Source organism: Rattus rattus, chromosome X (assembly GCF_011064425.1).
Source record: "Rattus rattus isolate New Zealand chromosome X, Rrattus_CSIRO_v1, whole genome shotgun sequence".
Lineage (NCBI taxonomy): Eukaryota > Metazoa > Chordata > Mammalia > Rodentia > Muridae > Rattus > Rattus rattus.
In genome coordinates this window covers 100491744-100512607 of record NC_046172.1, presented here as the reverse complement: position 1 = coordinate 100512607, position 20864 = coordinate 100491744, and the positions used below count along the sequence as shown (strand labels likewise).

Genomic DNA, 20864 nt, shown 5'->3' with positions numbered 1-20864 from the left:
TATTAGGATGTGACATGTCAGGGGCTTTGTAATCTGGAAGTGCAGATTTATTAGGGAACAACCTGGAAACCAGTACTAGATGCAGGTTTTGTTGGGGGGTAACCTGGAAAGTAGTGCTAGGTACCAACCTATTAATACAAGTTCAACCTTAGGTCAGTTTCTCTAACATGGAGTCTGAACCCAAGATGGAGTTAGTCTGGTCTCTCATTCACCTCTTCCCTGGTAACTAGAAGTGCCAATCATGGGGATTCCTGGAGCTTATAGGTCTTGTTGTCTAGTTTTGGAAGAACTGATAGTGACTCCACAGGACTGCAAACTGAATAGTCCCAAGTTTCACTGACATTTAGTAAGGCCCTCTCTGACTTTGACCATTGAAATTTTTACTTTCTTTGAATGGTCTTTGAGGGCTGTATATAGTCGTCCTTATTGTATCTAGGCCTCTTCTGTTTTATACTCTCTGCCATGGAGCCTAGAGATGTTTTGAGGTGAGAAATGTTATCTCATAACATAACCAGTCATATTTTAGAGGGGGTCAGGGTTGTCAATCTTCATGGTGGTAGGTATGGTCAAAATGACAACATAGTGACCTTTTCAATGAGGCTTTTGGCTGGAGGAAAACCTGCTTCATACAGAGCATGAACTTTAGGCCAAACATGTCTATGAGCCCACTAGACACCTATGAGATAATCCAGCAATTGACAATCCTCGAACTTAATTACAATCTCTGCCTGTATGATAAGAAAAATGGGGGGTGGGTATCCCAAACATGATTTTAAAAGGGGTGAGTCCCATCTTGTAGGGGGAGTTTCATAACCCACAGAGAGCAAAGGGAATGAGAGTTATTCAGTCATTGCCAGTTTTTTAGGTCAATTTAATTAAGGTCTCTTTTAGTTTTGTTCATTGTCTCTACCTGTCCTGAATTATGGCATATGTGTGTACAATAAAATTTCTAATCAATCCCCAGAATGTTGACTAATCCCTGACATACCTGGGACACAAAAGCTGATCCATGTCTGACCCTATCATCTGGGGAAACCATCCTTTGGCACTATGTCCTCTAAGAGCTTCTTTGTCACCATGGATGTACTTTCATATTTGGTGGGGAAAGTCTCAATCCAACCTGAAAAGTTATCTATAAATACCAGTAAATATTTATATCTAAATTTTTCTAGTTTTACCTCTGTCTTCTAATAGGCACTAGGCTTTGTGCCTCTGAACCTATTACTGGGATTCTTCTCATTAGCCACCATGTTAGTTAGCTGGCAGGGATTATAGGTTTTTTTTTTAAATCTCAATAATCTTTGAGTTGGTTTCCCTAATCCTGACATTAGCATGTCATATCAAACCCTGCATTCTCCAGACACCCATGTGGGAAGAGCAAGGCATATTCTGAAGTATGTGCAGTCCCATTACTTTTGGCACAATGAGTTCGTAATCTGCTCTTCTCTACCATCCATCATAGGCAAATTTCTAGCTCAGGTTATAAGTATTTTTTTGAATACTTAGGTGGTCAGGGAGCACAAGATCCTCTGGACCCAGGGACGTTAAGGGCAAGAGAGGTCTGGTTTCTAGGAGTAGCAGTAGTGTCCAGCTACTTCATCTGTCCTATTGTTGCCCTCTGAACCTGGGCCCTTCCCTCTACGGTGTGCCAAGCAAAGGATGATGATCAGCCTTTTAGGCACCCATACAGTGCTTAGTAGGAAGAGGATTTTTAGCTTTATTTTTCCTGGTTGTTTTATTTATTTACATTTCAAATGTTATTCCCCTTCCCCATTTCCCTCTTGGAACCCCTTATCCCAGGTCCTCTCCCCCTGCTTCTATAAGGGAGCTCCCCCCCACACACCTACTCACTCCTGCCTCCCTGTCCTGGCATTGCCCTATTCTAGGGCATCAAGCCATCACAGGACCAAGAGCCTCCCCTCCCATTAGTGCCAGATAAGGCAAACCTTTGCTATATATGCAGCTGGAGCCATGGATCCCTCCATGTGTATGTACTCTTTGGTTGGTGGTTTAGTCCCTGGGAGCTTTGGTGGATCTGTTTGGTCAGTTCTTCCTATGCGGTTGCAAACCTCTTGAGCTTCTTCAGTTTTTCCCCTAACTATTCCATTGGGGTCAGTCTGGTGTTTGACTGTAAGCATTTGCATCTATATTGGTCAAGCTCTGGCAGAGCCTCTCAGGGAACAGCTATTTCAGGCTCCTATTAGCAAGCACTTCGTGGTATAAGCAATAGTGTCTGGGTTTGGTGTCTGCAAATGGGATGAATCGCTAGATGTGGCAGTCTCTAGATGGCCTTTCCTTCAGTCTCTGCTTCATTCTTTGTCCCTGCATTTCCTTTAGATGGGAACAATTCTGGGTTAATATTTTTGAGATCGGTGGGTGACCCCATCCATCACCTGCTATACCTAACCACTGGATATGGTCTCTACAGGTTCTATCTCCCCTTTGTTGGCTATTTATGCTAATGTCATCCCTGATGGGTCCTGGGAACCTCTCTGTCAGAAGGCCTCATTCCCTCTCCCTATATATAGTGCCATGGACATGAGCATATCAGCTATCTATGTCTCTTGTCTTTTCTCAGTTCTAATGCCTTGGTTAGAGATACCAGTTCAGCTTTCTGGGCTGAGGGTTTCTTTAAATATTTTGTGGATAAACTGTTAAGGCTTCAGGTAAAATATTAAGGTCTAGATGAAATGTTAAGGCCTAGGTAACTGTTACTTGTCTAGCCTGCCATTTTGTACTGTTACTAAAATTATAATTATAAGGAAACATTCTCATATGTTGTTTCTGCTGTTACTAGGAAACTTTCTCATGACCAAGTTGATTGCATATTCTTCTATATTCTGTGCTGTTAGGAATTAATCATGATAGAAGTCAGTAGAACTGTTTTGTTTAGGTACCCACAAGAAAATTGGACCTAAAGTAAAGACCCAGCAGCACTTCCTACATCTTTGTATAAGCTTTTATATATTTTACTTTTATAAGCTTACCCTGGGTTGGATCCCAACATAAGAGAGACACCTAAACCAATATAAGAAACTATTTGGGGGTTCCAGCCTGTGCACAGAACTGAACTGAACCTGCCACACAGCTCCCTGCACCCAAATCTGGTGGGGAAAGAGATGGACGCTGAGAAGTGCAGAAATTCCTGAGAACACAGATGAGACTACTCTCTGCCCACAATCCCAATGCAAGAGGAAATCACCTAATACCATCTGTACCTCCTGGGCCCAGGGACTAGGAGCAGTCAGAGGCAGGAACCTTCAGGATTTTGCTAGTTGCCAGGAGCAGCTACAAACCTGAGATTGAAGCTCTCTGTTCCCAGATCCAGCTGAAAGAAAATAGGTCTACAGGAGTGCTGACACACAGGCCTACAGAATGGTCAAGCCACTGTCAGAGACAGCAAGACGAGCTAACACCAGAGACAACCTGAAGGCGAGAGGCAAGTGCAGGAACACAAGCAACAGAAACAAAGACTACTGCATAGTGCCTCTGGACACAGGAATATAGGAGAAGTCAGCTGCAGGAGCCCATCACTCCAGATCTGCACCCAGATCTGAACTGAACCAGTCAAACGGCTCCCTGCACCCAAATCCTGTGAGGGGGAGAGCTAGACCCTCAGAGGTGTGGACACTCCTGAGAAACCAGAAGAGACTACTCTCTGCCCACATTCCCGACTCAAGAGGAAAATGTCTAGTACCATCTGTGCCCCCTGTGCACAGGGACCTAGGAGCAATAGGGCAGGACACTTCTGGTTGCTGCACTAGCTAAGAGCTAAAAGGCAGCCACCAGGAGCAATTACACACCTGTGAGAAGAACACTCTTTTCCCATAACTGGCTGAAAGAAAACAGGAAAACAGGTCTACAGCAGTGCTGACACACAAGCCCACAGGAGGATCAAGCCATCATCAGAAACAGCAAGAAAAGCTAACACCAGAGACAACCTGATGGTGAGAGGCAAGCATAGGAACCCAAGCAACAGAAACCAAGATTACTTGGCATCATCAGAGCCCAGTTCTCCCACCAAAGTAAACACTAGTTAGCCAAATACAACAGAAAAGCAAGATTTAGATTTAAAATCACATTTCATCATGAAGATGGAGGACTTTAAGAAAATCAAAAATAACTCCCTTAAGGAAATATAAGACAACACAAGTCAACAAGTAGAAGGCCTTAAAGAGGAAACACAAAAATCCCTTCAACAACTACAAGAAAACATAAGCAAACAGGAGAAGGAAATAAACAAAACCATCCAGGATTTGAAAATGGAAATAGAAACAATAAAGAAAGCACAAAGGGAGACAACCCTGGAGATAGAAAAACCTAGGAAAGGGATCAGGAGTCATAGACGCAAGCATCACTAACAGAATACAAGAGATAGAAGACAGAATCTCAGGAGCAGAAGATAACATAGAAAACATCAACACAACTGTCAAAGGTAATGTAAAACAGAAAAGCTCCTAGCTCAAAACATACAGGAAACTCCAGGACACAATGAGAAGATCAAACCTAAGGATAATAGGTATACCAGAGAGTGAAGACTCATGACTTAAAGGGCCAGTAAAAATCTTCAACAAAATTATAGAAGAAAACTTCCCTAACCTAAAGAAAGAGACGCCCATAAACTTACAAGAAGCCTACAGAACACTAAATAGAATAGACCAGAAAAGAAATTCCTTCCATCACATAATAGTCGAAACACCAAATGCACAACACAAAGAAAGAATATTAAAAGCCGTAAGTGAAAAAGATCAAATAACATATAAAGGCAGACTTATCAGAATTACACCAGACTTCTCACCAGAGACTATGATAGTCAGAAGATCCTGGGCAGATGTCATGGAGACCCTCAGACAACACAAATGCCAGCCCAGGCTACTATATCCAGCAAAACTCTTAAGTAACATAGATGGAGAAACCAAGATATTCCATGACAAAACCAAATTTACACAATATCTTTCTACGAATCCAGCCCTACAAAGAATAATAGATGGAAAACTCCAACATAAGGAAGGAAACCACAACCTAGAAAAAGCAAGAAAGTAATCTCCTTGCAAAGACACAAAAGAAGAAAGACACACAAACATAACTGTACCTCTAACAACAAAAATAACAGGCAACAACAATCACTATTCCTTGATATCTCTCAACATCAAAGGACTCAATTCCCCAATAAAAAGACATAGAATAAAAGACTGAATACAAGAAGAGGACCCAGCATTTTGCACCATGCAAGAAACACACCTCAGAGACAAAGAAAGACATTACCTCAGAGTAAAAGGCTGGAAACCAAAATTCAAAGCAAATGGTCCAAAGAAACAAGCTGGAGTAACCATTATTTTTTTTTTTTTTTTTTTGATATATAATAAATTTTTTTCATTTTTTTCTCCATCTATACTAAATTGGGTATTTCTTATTTACATTTCAATTGTTAGTCCCTTTCCCTGTTTAGGAGGCCAACGTCCCCTAACTCCTACCCCCTCCCTTCTATATGGGTGTTCCCCACCTGTCCTCCCCCACTACCGCCCTCCCCCAAAAATCACATTCACTGGGGTTCAGTCTTAGCAGGACCCAGGGCTTCCCTTCCACTGGTGCTCTTACTAGGATATTCATTGCTACCTATGAGGTGGAGCCCAGGGTCAGTCCATGTATAGTCTTTGGGTAGTGGCTTAGTCCCTGGAAGCTCTGGTTGGTTGGCATTGTTGTTCATATGGGGTCTCGAGCCCTTCAAGCTCTTCAGTCCTTTCTCTGATTGCTTCAACGGGGGTCTTATTCTCAGTTCAGTGTTTTGCTGCTGGCATTCGCCTCTGTATTTGCTGTATTCTGGCTGTGTTTCTCAGGAGCCATCTACTCTTTCCTGTTACTTTTGTTGTTAGAGATGGAATTATGTTTGTGTGGCTATCTTCTTTTGAGTTCATTGCAAGAAGATTACTTTCTTGCTTATTGAGGGTGAGGTTTTTCTGCTCATGTTGGAGTTTTCCATCTATTATCCTTTGTTGGGCTGGACTTGTGGAAAGATAATATTTGAATTTCATTTTGTCAGGAAATATCTTGGTTTCTCCATATATGTTAATTGAGAGTTTTGCTGGATCTCTTAGCCTGGGCTGGCATTTGTGTTCTCTTAGGGTCTGTATGGCATATGTCCAGGATCATCTAGCTTTCATAGTCTCTGTTGAGAATTCAGGTGGAATTCTGATAGGTCTGCCTTTATATGTTACTTGACCTTTTTCCCTTACTGCTTTTAATATTCTTTCTTTGTTTTGTACATTTGGTGTTTTGACTATTATGTGACAGGAGGAATTTCTCTTCTGGTCCAATCTATTTGGAGTTCTGTAGGCTTCTTGTATGTTTATAGGCATCTCTTCCTTTAGGTTAGGGAAGTTTTCTTCTATAATTTTGTTGAATATATTTACTGGACCTTTGAGTTGGGAGTCTTCACTTTCTTCTATACCTATTATCCTTAGGTTTGATCTTCTCATTGTGTCCTGGATTTCCTGTATGTTTTGGGCTAGGAGCTTTTTGTGTTTTACATTATCTTTGATGGTTGTGTCAATGTTTCCTATGCTAACTTCTGCTCCTGAGATTCTCTCTTCTATCTCTTGTATTCTGTTGGTGATGCTTGTATCTACGGCTCCTTGTCTCTTCCTTTGGTTTTCTGTATCCAGGGTTGACTCCCGTTGTGCTTTCTTTATTGCTCCTATTTCCATTTTCAATTCCTTCACCTGTTTGGTTGTGCTTTCCTGTAATTCTTTCAAGGATTTTTGGGTTTCCTCTCTAAGGGCTTCTACTTGTTTACTTGTGTTTTCCTGCATTTCTCTAAGGGAGTTCTTTATGTCTTTCTTGGTCACAGAGACTGGCACTAAGGTAATATGAAATCAAATCAAGTGTAAGTTACCCTTGGAACAAAGCAATGCTCTTGGGTATCCCATAGCTAGAGGCCACATTTGAAGCTCCTATGAATATAGATGTAATGAATGAGAAACTCTTGGCCACCGGAGCCAAACCTGAGGTCTCAGTCATCATTGTTCCCTGGGACATACACCCTCAGCCAGGATATGAGTGTGTCTACAGCCCTTGTGGTTGAAGGAGAAAATTATAGACTCCTTTTGACCTACACCGACCTTCATGCAAGTGAACCTGATTCTGGCTTCTTCTTCTTCTACTATTTTTTTTTTACGTGCAACAATGTCTTTTATTAGGCACAGAATTTTAAATGATCTCTTCAATTTTTCTATACATAGGCAAAACTATGTGTGCCACTTAACTTACTGGAGTTGCCAAATACCTAGAGAAGGACACTTGTCCCCAACATGTTTAACCAGGAGGCAAGTTCATCTGCTAACCCCCAAGGACGTGGAGGTGACTACGATAGACAGACTGTCCCCGTCCTCACCTTCATTTACCACCACCTCATTACAGCACTTCAGGCCCAGATCTGCAGCATTTTTCCTGCCAACAATCATTAAATGTCCTAGAAGACTTTCATCATCATCATCTGCCACAGAAATCTGGGATATGTGCTTCTTGGGTATCACCAGAAAGGGTGTTGGTGCTTGAGGGGAAATGTCATGAAAAGTAACTAACCGATCATCCTTGAAGATGATCTTGGCGGGGATTTCTTTGCAGATGACCTTACCAAAGATCCTGTCACCACCGGGCTGGGCCACGTGAGACTTGGCAATCTAGTCAGCCATCGCAGCCCATCTCTGTCCTTCCCATGCTACAGCCTGATTCTGGCTTCTACAGAGGGAATGACACAAGGCTTATTCAGCTGGAGCCTCGTTAGCCAGAAAAAAATGCCTTAGTCACACGTTCAAAGAAATGAAAAGTTGGCGAGTCTTTCCACTACATGAGTACTTGAGACCAGCTTGGGCAAATGGTGGAGGTCTGCAGTAGGGTTAGTCATAGCAGGGAGGTCTGACATTCTCTTCAATGAACTAAATGAATTGGTTTAGTTGGTAACTTGGGAAGAGAGAAAGCACTGGGTCCCTTATGAGAAAGAGAAAACTTTGAGACCTGGTTATGCAAAGGTAAAGCCCCCTCCAAATTTAAGGGTATCTTGAGACTTCCCTTATTCAAACAAAATAGAATGTAGCCATCTTCCTTGATAGAATATGTCTGTGAGGGGTTCTTCACTGTATCACAATTGAACCTACAGTTTACCTTGAACTGAAGAAGAAACCTGGGAAACATTAGGAAAATTATCTGAGGCTCAGTCCATAATATCAGGAAGTTGTGTGGGGTTCCTCACCCTACATGAGTGTCTAAACCTCCAATGGACAAACTGGAATGATCTGAAGCTACCCTTGCATCAGTGAGAAGATATGATGCCTCCTTAATCAAAGGTAGAAGGAGTGAGTAACCATGGGAAGAGAAGAGCAAAAATATAATTGCTTACCATAGCTCGTGAGGTCCTAGCATTGCCTCACCTTGTAACTGTTCATCATACTTTACTGTATCCATATCTTTAGCTGAATCTGCAAGAGAATAAATATAGATTCCGTGATTTGTGAACAGCTGAGGGTGTCCTCAGCATGATTGCCTCCTAAAGAACTATGTTCAACCAACCAGAACTGAGCCAGACTGATGACTTCATGCCATGTCATGTGACTTGACTCAAGGAAATGGCATAAGGTTGCCAGATTTGCTTCCTCTTCTTGATTTCTGTGAACTTTGACCACAGGGAGCAATGCTCCTTGGTCAGAGGTAAAATATCCCATGGGCCCTTAAGCAGAGGGATTGTTCTGAGAGACCATTGGGTCAAAGTGGTAACTTTAAGGCCTCAATCATCAGAGGAAGAAAACAATCAAAGTTTTGAAAGTATAAAGGCCTCAAAGCTGTTGGACAGCAGGGGACTATCCCTGTTTACCTTCTGTAGATGAGGATGGTCCAGGCACTCCAGGCCTCAATATCTTCAGAGGACTCATGAGAATTCTTATCTCTGAGAACTCTACGGCAGATTGACAGCAATCTGAGGTTTCTACTGCGACATTGGGTCAAAGTCCCTGGATCTGTTCCCCATTTACACTTACAATAAGCCACAAAGGTGTGAGTGTGTGTTGCAGTGGTCTTTCTGGTGAAACACTTACATAGATGGCCTTGGATCCAGGCTGGGGCTTTTATTCATCAGCCATGGGACTTGAATCCAGAGTTCTCGGAGGTTTTTGATGGTTAAAGGTATATTTCCTAACCAATAAGTTCTGAGGAAGAAGTTATAGCTTCTCTTATTTGAATGGTAGGCCTAAGTCAGCCATGAACAAAGAGAGAATCTCCTATGCATTCTTGGTCACAAGGATTCAGTCTCAAGCACACTACAGCAGAGGCTGAATGTTTGAGACACACTCCTCAGTCACAAGGACAGTTCTATAGCTTGCTTCATCAGAGGGGCATGTCTCAGACCCCTCCAGTGCAGACAGAGGAGAATGAAGTGTTTTATTCCAGGGCAGCTGACTCCTTTGTGAAAACATTAAAGTCAGAGGCCACTATGGTTAGAGGAAAGAAGCCTCAGGCCCTCTTCAGAGGATATTCCAATTGGGTGTCAGCCCCCTTGAAGTCATAGAATAGTTTACTTCTGAGGGGGCATGAATTGTGGAGTTATTAGCTGGAGCAATACATTTTCCTGGCTCTAGAAGGGCAGTTCTGAGTCCCTGTTGTTATTTCATTAATTCTGTTGCATGCTGATATTAAAAGGGCTATATTTGTGTCTTTCTTAGGACTTTGTTGAGGTCTAAAGTCCTTTTGCTTATTATGTCATATGTCTCAGGACCTCTTGAATCATTGAAAACCTATGTGACACCTTTGTTCTATGGTGGTAAGTCTGAGGTAAATTTGAGCAATTAATAAATGTCTGAGGTTGTTGAAGAGTGAAAGACCCTCGTTCCTGGTTGAGGAGGTTTGAAAACCTGGTGACCCTGAGGGATGGTAGGCATTTCACCTGACTCCAGGGAAAGCAGGCAGGTCACTAGCCCAAAGCCCCTCCATAGATTTGTGACCATCAGTCATATAAAGGCGACACCCCAAGCCCCTTAACAGGTAGAGGAAATGACCACAGGTCAGGAAGGCTCAAGACAGATCTATAGTATAATGAAGTACCTAAAGTCCTGGAGACTTAGCCAATGAATTTCCCTTCCCAGACACTCTTCCCTGCAAAAGGTATTTAATCTCATGCCCACTCTGAGAAGTGGAGAACGGTTGTACTCATCCACTTTCTGCCATGACAGTAAACCCGCTGAAAACATGGACTGCCTCTTCACTGGGATCTGCTGTGGGGAGCCACAGAGAAGGCCAAAGTCTCTCCCCACAGGACTAGCTGAAGCTCCACCATTTCTCCTTCAGCCCCAGTCTAGATCCAGCCCCACGGGCCCCCATTCCATTCTCAGCTCTTTGGCAGCATCCCAGCAGTGCCTGGACGCCCAAGAGCCTGAGAACCAGACAGCCTCCTTGCAGGCCCGGGGAAACCCCGATCCAGCTCAGGCTGTGTCTTGCTCTCAGACTGCACTTTCCCAACCCCAGAGCAGTGTCCCACAGCCTAACACTGGCTCGGCAGATACCGCAATTAATCCTACAACTGGTGTCCAATGTGGAACCCCATGACCCTGGGATTAAGAGTCTCATGCTGTACCAACTGAGCTAGCCAGGCATTCGTGACTGTTATAGGGTTAATGGTGAGGTCCTGTGTCAGTTCTGCCACAAGGCTTGGGTTGCTTGGGAAGGCAAGACACAGGAAGTTTGATGGCATTTACCCCAAGCCACAGCCAGGTGGATACCTGGCAGTGGGAAGCTGCAAGACACCGCTCTGTGGATGGGGAAGTGCTGTCTGAGGCATGGGACACAGCCAGAGCTGGCTCAGGGGTCCCAGTCCTGCAACAAGCCTGGGGTCATCTGGTTCTTAGGCTCTTGAAGGGGCATCCAGGTGCTGCTGGGATGACACAGAAGACGGGAGAATGGAATGGGGTCCCACAGAGCTGAATCTAGCCCAGGGCCAAGGGGGAAAAAGAGGAGATCTGGCTGGTCCAGGCCTGAATGTGGGCGCCTCTGGGAGCACAGGGAGGCTTTCTTCAGAACGTTAGATGGTGGCTCTATAGGCGAAGGCCTTCTCTGTGGCTTCCCATCGCACGTCCCAAGGAAAAGAGGCAGTCGATGATTTGGAGGCATTTATTGTCATGGCAAAAGGTGAATGAGTAAAACTGTAATCCACTTCTCAGGGTGGGCCTAAGATTAAATAACTTTTGAAGAGAGGAGTGTCTGGAAAGGAAAACTCATTGGCTAAAAGCTTCTAGGCCTTTATGTACCTCGTTACAATGGAGATCTGTCTTGTGCCTAACTGACCTATGCTCAAGTACTCTGTTTGTGAAGGGACTTGGGTCGTTGCCCTTAAGTGACTAATGGTCACAAATCTATAGAGGACTGCAGGCTAGTGACTGGCCTGGTTTCCTGGGAGTCAGGCAAAATGCATACCATTCCTCATAGTCACCTGGGTTTCAAACCTCCTCAACTGGGAACCAGGGTCTTTGACTTTCCCACATGACGTTTCTTAGTTCTTGAAGGAACTGTAGGTTAAGGCTCCTATGAACACTGTGGAGTTTCTGACACATTTGATGTTGACAGGGTAAATCTGAAACCCCTGTGAGTTACTGGTGAAAGTTGTGAAACTCAATGGTTCTACACAGGTAAGATTAAGGTCACTTAGGCTATTCTGAGAGATCTTAGGATCCCTGGTCCAGGTCCATACAGTAGTTTAGAAAATGTGTGGTTCTTAGGCAGTCGGTCTGAATCCTACTGGAGAATGACTGGAGTGCCCTTGACTTCCTGGTTTAGACAGGGTATGCCTGAAGACTCCTTGAGCCCTTGAGAATGATTTCATCTCCACTTCAGGTATTGGGGAAAGTGTGAATCTCCATGGTTCTGAAGGAATAAATCTGAGGCCTCTGTGTCAAAAACACAACTTGGAGGACTCATTGACAGAATGAGAATGCTGAGGTATCTACAAACAAACTATTATGGATCCCATCCTTTAGAGGCAGAAAGTCTCATACTATGTTGGGGAAAGCAGAAATGCCAAAGACTGTTGTACCAGGGGAAGATCAAGAGTCAGTTTGGAGAGTAGAGAAGGACTGAGTATTTCCTTATCCAGGCTTCATGGGAACCTAGGACATCCATTTCATGCAGGGTGACCAGCAGTGTAATCAATCTCCAACATTCTAGGAGGCAGTTCATGCTAGGTCTCCTGATAAATCAGCTGCCTACTTCTGAGCATGACTGGCTTTCTCATTTTTGCTGACCAACTTTAAGGTCTATATCCTGGGTCTATGGTTTTGCTTTCTACTCTTAGGCACTAGGACCTCAGGCACCAGGGACCTGTTCTTGGAACAGAGGTTATAAGGACAGGGAGTCATAGTAAGATGCACTCTGTGCACCTTATATCTAGGGAGTTTATTTGTCACCAATTAGGTGAGATCAAGTAGGTCTAGGTCCACACTGGTCAGAGGAAGCACATATTATTCTCCATGAGGAGCAAATTGTATAGCATGCTCTCGCGGCTACAAATTGTGATCTACTCTTAATCAGAAGGAGAATACTTGCTGTGCTTTTAATCAGAGGGTCTTATCTTATGCTTTAATGTGGATCTGAGGCAGCTAGGAGTAGAAGTTGTAAGTTTGATAGATGGTTGATGAGAATAAAAAGTTCTAAACTCCTGTTGTTCAAATTTGGTGTAGCGTGGGAAAACATGAGGTCGGCTTGTGGATAAATAGAACAGAAAGTGCCATGGTAAGAAAGTGTTGGGCCCAGGCCAGCATCTTGAGATGGACTGCCTTAGAGGTCCCATTTACAGACTGGGGAGCTCTGGTAAGTTGGAGGCTACCTAGGGCAGAACTTGAAGGTCTCATCCACTCTTGATTAGAGGACATATTTCTCCAGTCTGAAGAATGTCTGAGCTGCCTTTTTGAAAAAGAGGTTGGTTTGCTACTCTCATGTTCTAAATGGGAAGCTTGAGTGTCCCTTTCATTAGAAGAACGCTTTTCTGATGTGGTTTTGGTAGATTTGGAAGGTCTGTGACTGCCTTGTCTAGCCAGCCACCTTGATCTGTGATTCCCAGTCTCCAACTCTCCAAAGTGTCAGTGAGCAGGGACACTCTCTCAATGGTGATTGGGTACTGGGGATCTGAATTCTTGTCCTCATATTTGTGTGGCAAGTGCTTTATCCACTCAACTATCTCCCAGTTACTATTATTTTCTTATTAGAAATTGTCTTTTAATTCCTTTATTTCTTTCTCAGCAAGTTCATTGTTGGCATATATCAAAGTTGTTGATTTTTATAGGATATTTTATACACATTTGAAATGTTAATTCCTTTCTCAAATTCCTGTCCATAAGCCACCTATCCCATCCCCTCCCCTTCTTTTGTAAAGGTGTTCAAGCTTGCCAACCACCCTTGTTTCCTGCCTCCCCAACCTGACATTACCCTACACTGGGGGACGGGGCGGCAACCTTGGCAGGATCAAGGGTTTTTCTTCCCTTTGGTGCCCAACAAGGCCATCCTCTGCTACATATGCAGCTGGAGCCATGGGTCTGTCCATGTGTAGTCTTTGGGTGGTGGTTTAGTGCCTGGGAGCTCTGGTTGGTTGGTATTGTTGTTCTTATGGGGTTACAAACCCATTCATCTCCTTCAATCTTTTCTCTAACTCCTCCACTAAGGACCCTGTTCTCAGTTCAATGGTTTGCTGCTTGCAGTCGCCTCTATATTCGTCATGGTCTGGCTGAGCCTCTCAGGAGACAGATGTATCAGGCTCCTGTCAGCACGTACTTCTTGGCTTCATCAATATTGTGTAGTTTTGGTGGCTGTATATATATGGGCTGGATGCCCAGGTGCAGCAGGCTCTGAATGACTGTTCCTTCAGTCTCTGCTCCAATCTTTGTCCCTATATCCCCTCCTATGAATATTTTTCTTCCTCATTTCAAGAAGGACTGAAGGATCAGCACTTTGGTCGTCCTTCTTCTTGAGCTTCATGTGGTCTGTGGATTGTATCTTGGGTAATTCCAGCTTTCAGGCTAATATCCACTTATAAGTGAGTGCATACCAAGAGTGTTTTGTTGTGATCCAGTTACCTCACTCAGGATGATATTTTCTAGTTCAATCCATTTACCTATGAATTTCATGTCATTGTTTTTATAGCCTAGTAGTATTCCATTGTGTAGATGTACCACATTTTCTGTATCCATTCCTCTGTTGAAGGGCACCTGGGTTTTTTTTCCAGCTTCTGGCTATCAGAAATAAGGCTGCTCCAGAGCTTCCAGGACTAAGCCACTACCCAAAGACTATACATGGACTGACCCTGGCTCCAACCTCATAGGTAGCAATGAATATCCTAGTAAGAGCACCAGTGGAAGGGAAGCCCTTGGTCCCACAAGACTGAACCCCCAGTGAACGGGATTGTTGGGGGGAGGGAGGGAAATGGGGGGAGGAATGGGGAGGGGAACCTCCATATAGAAGGGGAGGGGGAGGGGTTAGAGGGATGTTGGCCTGGACACCGGGAAAGGGAATAACAATTAAAATGTAAATAAGATATACTCAAGTTAATAAAAAAAAAGGAAAAAAAAATCAAGATTAAACAAACTGCAAACCAACAATCAGATTTGTATGTTAAATTCTCAATCCACAATACATCTACACAATAAATTCACAATCAATTGATAACAATATAAATTGCCCTCCTAGATAAGATAAATTTGCCTACAGAAATCCATCCCAACCACCTTGGCAACTCAAGACCACCCAGATCTGGGTTATCCTTCTCTGTCTCCATCTTGATTCTCCTCCTTTTTCCTTCTCTCCTGCCTTACAACAACTTTGTACCCACCTTATTATTATTTTTTTTTACTGTCCAACCATGGCCTTGACCTAACTGCTGTTATCCCTCACCCGCAATAGACATCAACCTACAATAAGGTATTTTAAATAAGCAATTCCTGAAGACGTAAAATATAACAGAGGTCATCAGGGGTTGAGACAGAGAGGGAATGAACATGTTATTTTATTTGATAGAGAACTTTTATTGAGAATGATGTTTTAATTTTAGGTATAGTGAATGCTGTGGCATAATTGTTTGTGTCTTCCCAAAATTCACAGATTGAAACCTAATCTCTGAGGGCAATACTAGGAGATGAGGCTTTTAGTAGTTTCATTTCTATTGCTGTGATGAAACATGCTGACAGAAAGCAACTTGGGAATGAAAGGGCATTTGGGGGCTTACAATTCCAAGTTAGAGTTCATCATTTTGGGAAAGTCAAAGCAGGCACGCAAGCAGCTAGTCATAGCGTATCCACAGTTAAGAACAAGGGGGAATAAATAGATTCCTGCATGCTCAGCTAGCTTCCTCTATTCTGTTGTTGCTGATGATGATTTTGTGTTGTTGTTTTGTTGTTGCTGCTGCTGTTGTTGTTGTTGTTGTTGTTGTTGTTGTTGTTGTCTGAGATGGCATGTCTCTTTGTAGCCCCAGCTAACCTAGAACTCACAATATAGAGCAGACTTACCCTCCAATTTATAGAAATCTGCCTGCCTTTAATTCCTAAGCACTGGAATCAGAGGTATGTGCTTGGCATTTTCTCTGTTCTTATACAATCCAGGGACCAGCACATGAGATACCACCTACATTCAGGGTAGGTCTTCCTACCTCAATTAATAACCATAGCAATCCCCTATAGACATGCCTATGGGACAATTGGATATAGATAACTTCTTATCAAGACATTCTTTCTAGTTGAAGCTAATTTATAATGGGTTGAAAGTTAAAACTAACTAGCAAAAGGCATTTAGTGAGTATTTAGATTTTTCTCATTGTGCCTTCTTGAGTAAAATTATTTATGTTGGGGCCTGGGTATTGCCACACAAACCACTCAAACACCAATCTCAATTAGGATGGTTTACTGAATGTCACACCCCAAAACTGATTGATTAGGGCCACAATCCAGATTTGGGAGCAGAACCATGGCCTCAAGTCAAGATCCTATATGCCTTTTCAACCTGAAATCCACAAACATCTGTGCCATGTTATCCCACCAATCAGGATTTAGGGATAGGGGATTTCCTTTGGAACATGTCTTATCCTGCTCACACTGGGTGAGGCAGGAAACTTGTCTTGTCTAACATCCATATCATAACTTCCCAACGAGAATTTCAGTTACCTGAAAGACCCTCCCTTAAAAGGAAAATTATATGAGCTTAAGGTCCACAACTATAAAAGTAAAAAGTAAGTCTTAAGATTCACAGACTCAGAGCAAAAACAGGCCCGGGCGAGCACAGGCACACCCAGGCCCTGTGGGCCTGCCCCGCCGTTAAGACTAACAGACCATAAAGATAAGGAAAAAGGAATGCAGGAACCAGCCCGAGTTATCAGTGCTGACTCATAGGCCATCTGGCAGGAAGGGATAAGCCCCTAGCCCCTGACATTCCGGACGCCCCAGCCTGCATGTACTCTTTTGCTGCGTAACCATACATCCGAGCCTCATTTGAATCCACCAATCAAGTCCCTGTAACCATGCATCTGCTTCTGTATGCCTGCTTCTGCTCCCCAGAACCCTATAAAAACCCGTCCCCGGAATTGCTGGGTGCGCCAGTCCTTCTGAGCTGACTGAGACGCCCGCAGGTACCTGTGTATCTGGACAATCAACCCTGTTGCTGATTGCATCCCGTGGTCTCGGCCTGGTCATTGGGCTTGGGGATCTCCTTCCCGAAGGAAGATTCTCTCTGAGGGTCTTTCAACCCATGTGCATGCCTCTTTCTGCCAAGTAGGATGTCAGTTTCCAGGGATGTCTTAGGTACTTGAACTTTACTCGACCTCTATTCAAAATGGAAGTCTTATTCCAAACAGTTTCTTATATTGGTGTAGGTGTCTCTCATATGTTGGGACCCAACCCAGGGTAAGCTTATAAAAGTAAAAACTATAAAAGCTTATACAAAGGTGCAAGGAAATGCTGCTGGGTATTTAGTCTAGGTTCAACTTTCTTGTGGGTACCTATACAAAACAGTTCTACTGACTTCTATCATGATTAGTTCCTAATAGCACAGAATATAGAAGAATGTGCAAACAACGTGGGCATGAGAAAGTCTCCTAGTAACAGCAGAAACAACATATGAGAAAGTTTTCTTATAATTATAGTATTAGTAATAGCACAAAATGGCAGGCTAGACAAGTAACAGTTACCTAGGCCTTAACATTCCATCTAGACCTTAATATTTTACCTGAAGCCTTAACAGTTTATTCACAAAATGTTTAAAGAAATCTCCTAATCATTTCCCCTATGTAAGAATAGACATGATGCCTTCCTTCCATAATCAATATCTCTCACCAAACATCAAATCTGCTTATAAATTGACCTTGAACTTCCCAGCCTCTAGAACTATGAGCAACGGGTTTCTGTTATTTATAAATTACCAAATCATAACATCCCAAACAGCATGTTTGTAGCATCTTGAGTAGACCAAGACACAATTATTAAGTTTACATGATATTATGAAATGCAATTTGTAATACAGTACATTTTAATGGGGTCAGCAAGTTCTTTAAAAAATAAATGTTTAACAGGTGTGGTTAGCAAATTGAAGTTATGGTGATAATTTTAACAGTGTATACTTGTTAACTTTAATAAGGCAAGCATAATTCTATATGCATAAGTGTTAAACCCGTAGCTTTTATAATGAGTTTTACTCATAAAATTGTAGGTGGCACCTTTTATGTAGTTGTTAAGTTCACTAAAGACCAAATATATAATAGAAACCACAGTAACACTAATGAGAATTTGATCAAAGAATTATAAATCAGCCTCCATATCTATTTTATTCTTCAGGATAAAAGTAGTTACTCCATCAAACCAGTAGCCAAGATCAAACTAAATGGAGAAAATTTGAAGCAATCTCACTAAAATCAGGTACTAAACAAGGTTGCCCACTCTCTCATTATTTATTCAATATAGTACTCGAAGTCCTGGCCAGATCAACCAGACAACAAAAGGAGGTCAAAGGGATACAAATTGGAAAAGAAGAAGTCAAAATATCACTATTTACAGATGACATGATAGTATATTTAAGTGACCCCAAAAGTTCCACCGGAGAACTACTAAACCTGATAAACACCTTCAACAAAGTGGCTGGATATAAAATTAACTCAAACAAATCAATAGCCTTCATCCACTCAAAGGAAAAACAAGTTGAGAAAGAAATTAGGGAGATTATGCCTTTCACAACAGACAAAACTAGAGAAAATACCTTGCTTTGACTCTAACCAAGCAAGTGAAAGATCTGTATGACAAGAATTTCAAGTCTCTGAAGAAAGAAATTGAAGAAGATCTCAAGAGATGGAAAGGCCTCCCATGCTCATGGATTGTCAGGATTAATATAGGGAAAATGGCCATTTTGCCAAAAGCACTCTATAAATTCAATGCAATCCTCATCAAAATTCCAACTCATTTCTTCATACAGTTAGAAAGAGCAATTTGCAAACTCATTTGAAATAACAAGAAACCCAAGATAGAAAAAATTATCCTCATCGATAAAAGAACTTCTGGGGGAATCACTATGACCTCAAGGTGTATTACAGAGCAACTGTGATAAAAACGGGTTGGTATTGGTACAGAGACAGGCAGGTAGATCGATGGAAAAGAATTGAAGAACCAGAAATGAAGCCACACACCTATGGTCACTTGACTTTTGACAAAGGAACCAAAACCATCCAATGGAAAAAAATAGCATTTTCAGCAAATGGTGCTGGTTCAACTGGAGGTCAGCATGTAGAAGAATGCAGATCGATCATGCTTATCACCCTGTACAAAGCTTAAGTCCAAGTGGATCAAGGATCTCCACATCAAACCAGATACACTGAAACTAATAGAAGAAAATGTGGGGAAGCATCTTGAAGACATGGGCACTGGAGAAAATTTCCTGAACAAAACACCAATGGCTTATGCTCTAAGATCAAGAATCAACAAATGGGATCTCATAAAAAGTGCAAAGCTTCTGTAAGGCAAAAGAACACTGTGGTTAGGACAAAACGGCAACCAACAGATTGGGAAAAGATCTTTACCAATCCTACAACAGATAGAGGCCTTATATCCAAAATATACAAAGAACTCAAGAAGTTAGACCGCAGGGAGACAAATAACCTTATTAGAAAATGGGGTTCAGAGCTAAACAAAGAATTCACAGCTGAGGAATGCCGAATGGCTGAGAAACACCTAAAGAAATGTTCAACATCTTTAGTCGTAAGGGAAATGCAAATCAAAATAACCCTGAGGTTTCACCTCACACCAATGAGAATGGCTAAGATCAAAAATTCAGGTGACAACAAATGCTGGCAAGGATGCAGAGAAAGAGGAACACTCCTCCATTGTTGGTGGGATTGCAGACTGGTACAACCATTCTGGAAATCAGTCTGGAGGTTCCTCAGAAAATTGGACATTGAAATACCTGAGGATCCAGCTATACCTCTCTTGGGCATATACCCAAAAGATGCTCCAGCATATAACAAAGACACATGCTCCACTATGTTCATAGCAGCCTTATTTATAATAGCCAGAAGCTGTAAAGAACCCAGATGCCCTTCAAGAGAGGAATGGATAGAGAACATGTGCTATATCTACACAATGGAATATTACTCCGCTATCAAAAACAACGACTTTATGAAATTCGTAGGCAAATGGATGGAACTGGAAAATATCATCCTGAGTGAGGTAACCCAATCACAGAAAAACACACATGGTGTGCACTCACTGATAAGTGGCTATTAGCCCAAATGCTTGAATTACCCTAGATGCCTAGAACACATGAAACTCAAGACAGATGATCAAAATGCGAATGCTTCACTCCTTCTTTAAAAGGGGAACAAGAATACCCTTGGCAGGGAATAGGGAGGCAAAGATTAAAACAGACACAAAAGGAACACCCATTCAGAGCCTGCCTCACATGTGGCCCATACATATACAGCCACCAAACTAGATAAGATGGATGAAGCAAAGAACTGCAGGCTGACAGGAACCGGATGTAGATTTCTCCTGAGAGACACAGCCAGAACATGTCAAATACAGAGGCGAATGCCAGCAGCAAACCACTGAACTGAGAACAGGACCCCCGTTGGAGGAATTAGAGAAAGGACTGAAAGAGCTGAAGGGTCTCGCAACCCCATAAGAGCAACAATACCAACTCAGAGCTCCCAGGGACTAAACCACTACCCAAAGCGTACACGTGGACAGACCCATGTTTCCAGCTGCATATGTAGCACAGGTGCCTTGTTGGGCACCAATGGGAAGAGAAGCCCTTGGTCCTGACAAGACTGGACCCCCAGTGTAGGGAGATGTCAGGGCACGGAGGGGAGAAGGGGGTGGTTGGGAGGGGGAACACCCTTATACAAGAAGGGGAGGAATGGGATGGGGGCTTATGGATGGGAAACTAGGAAAGGAATAACATTTGAAATAGAAATAAAAGTATCCAATAAAGAATTCATAGGCAAATAGAAGGAAGTAGAAAATATCATCCTGAATGAGGTAACCCAATCATACACACACAAAAAAAACCACACATTGTATGCACTCACTGATAAGTGGATATAAGCCCAAACACTCAAATTACCCACAATCCACTCTATGGGCCACACGAAGCTGAAAAAAAAGGAAAACCAATGTGAGGATGCTTAGTCCTTCTTAGTAAGGGGAACAAAAATATTCATAGGAGGAAATATGGAGACAAAGTCAGAAGCAGAGACTGAAGGAAAGGCCATCCAGAGTCTGCCCCACCTGGGGAGCCATCCCAAATATATATACAGCCACCAAACCTAGACAATATTGCTGATACCTAGGAGTGCATGCTGTCAGGAGCCTGAT

The 20864-nt window shown here is 42.7% G+C and overlaps 1 pseudogene; it reads right to left on the bottom strand.

The window, feature by feature from the left end:
* Positions 1–7311: 7311 nt before the first annotated feature.
* On the bottom strand, positions 7312–7691 carry LOC116888721 (annotated as a pseudogene).
* Positions 7692–20864: the final 13173 nt, after the last annotated feature.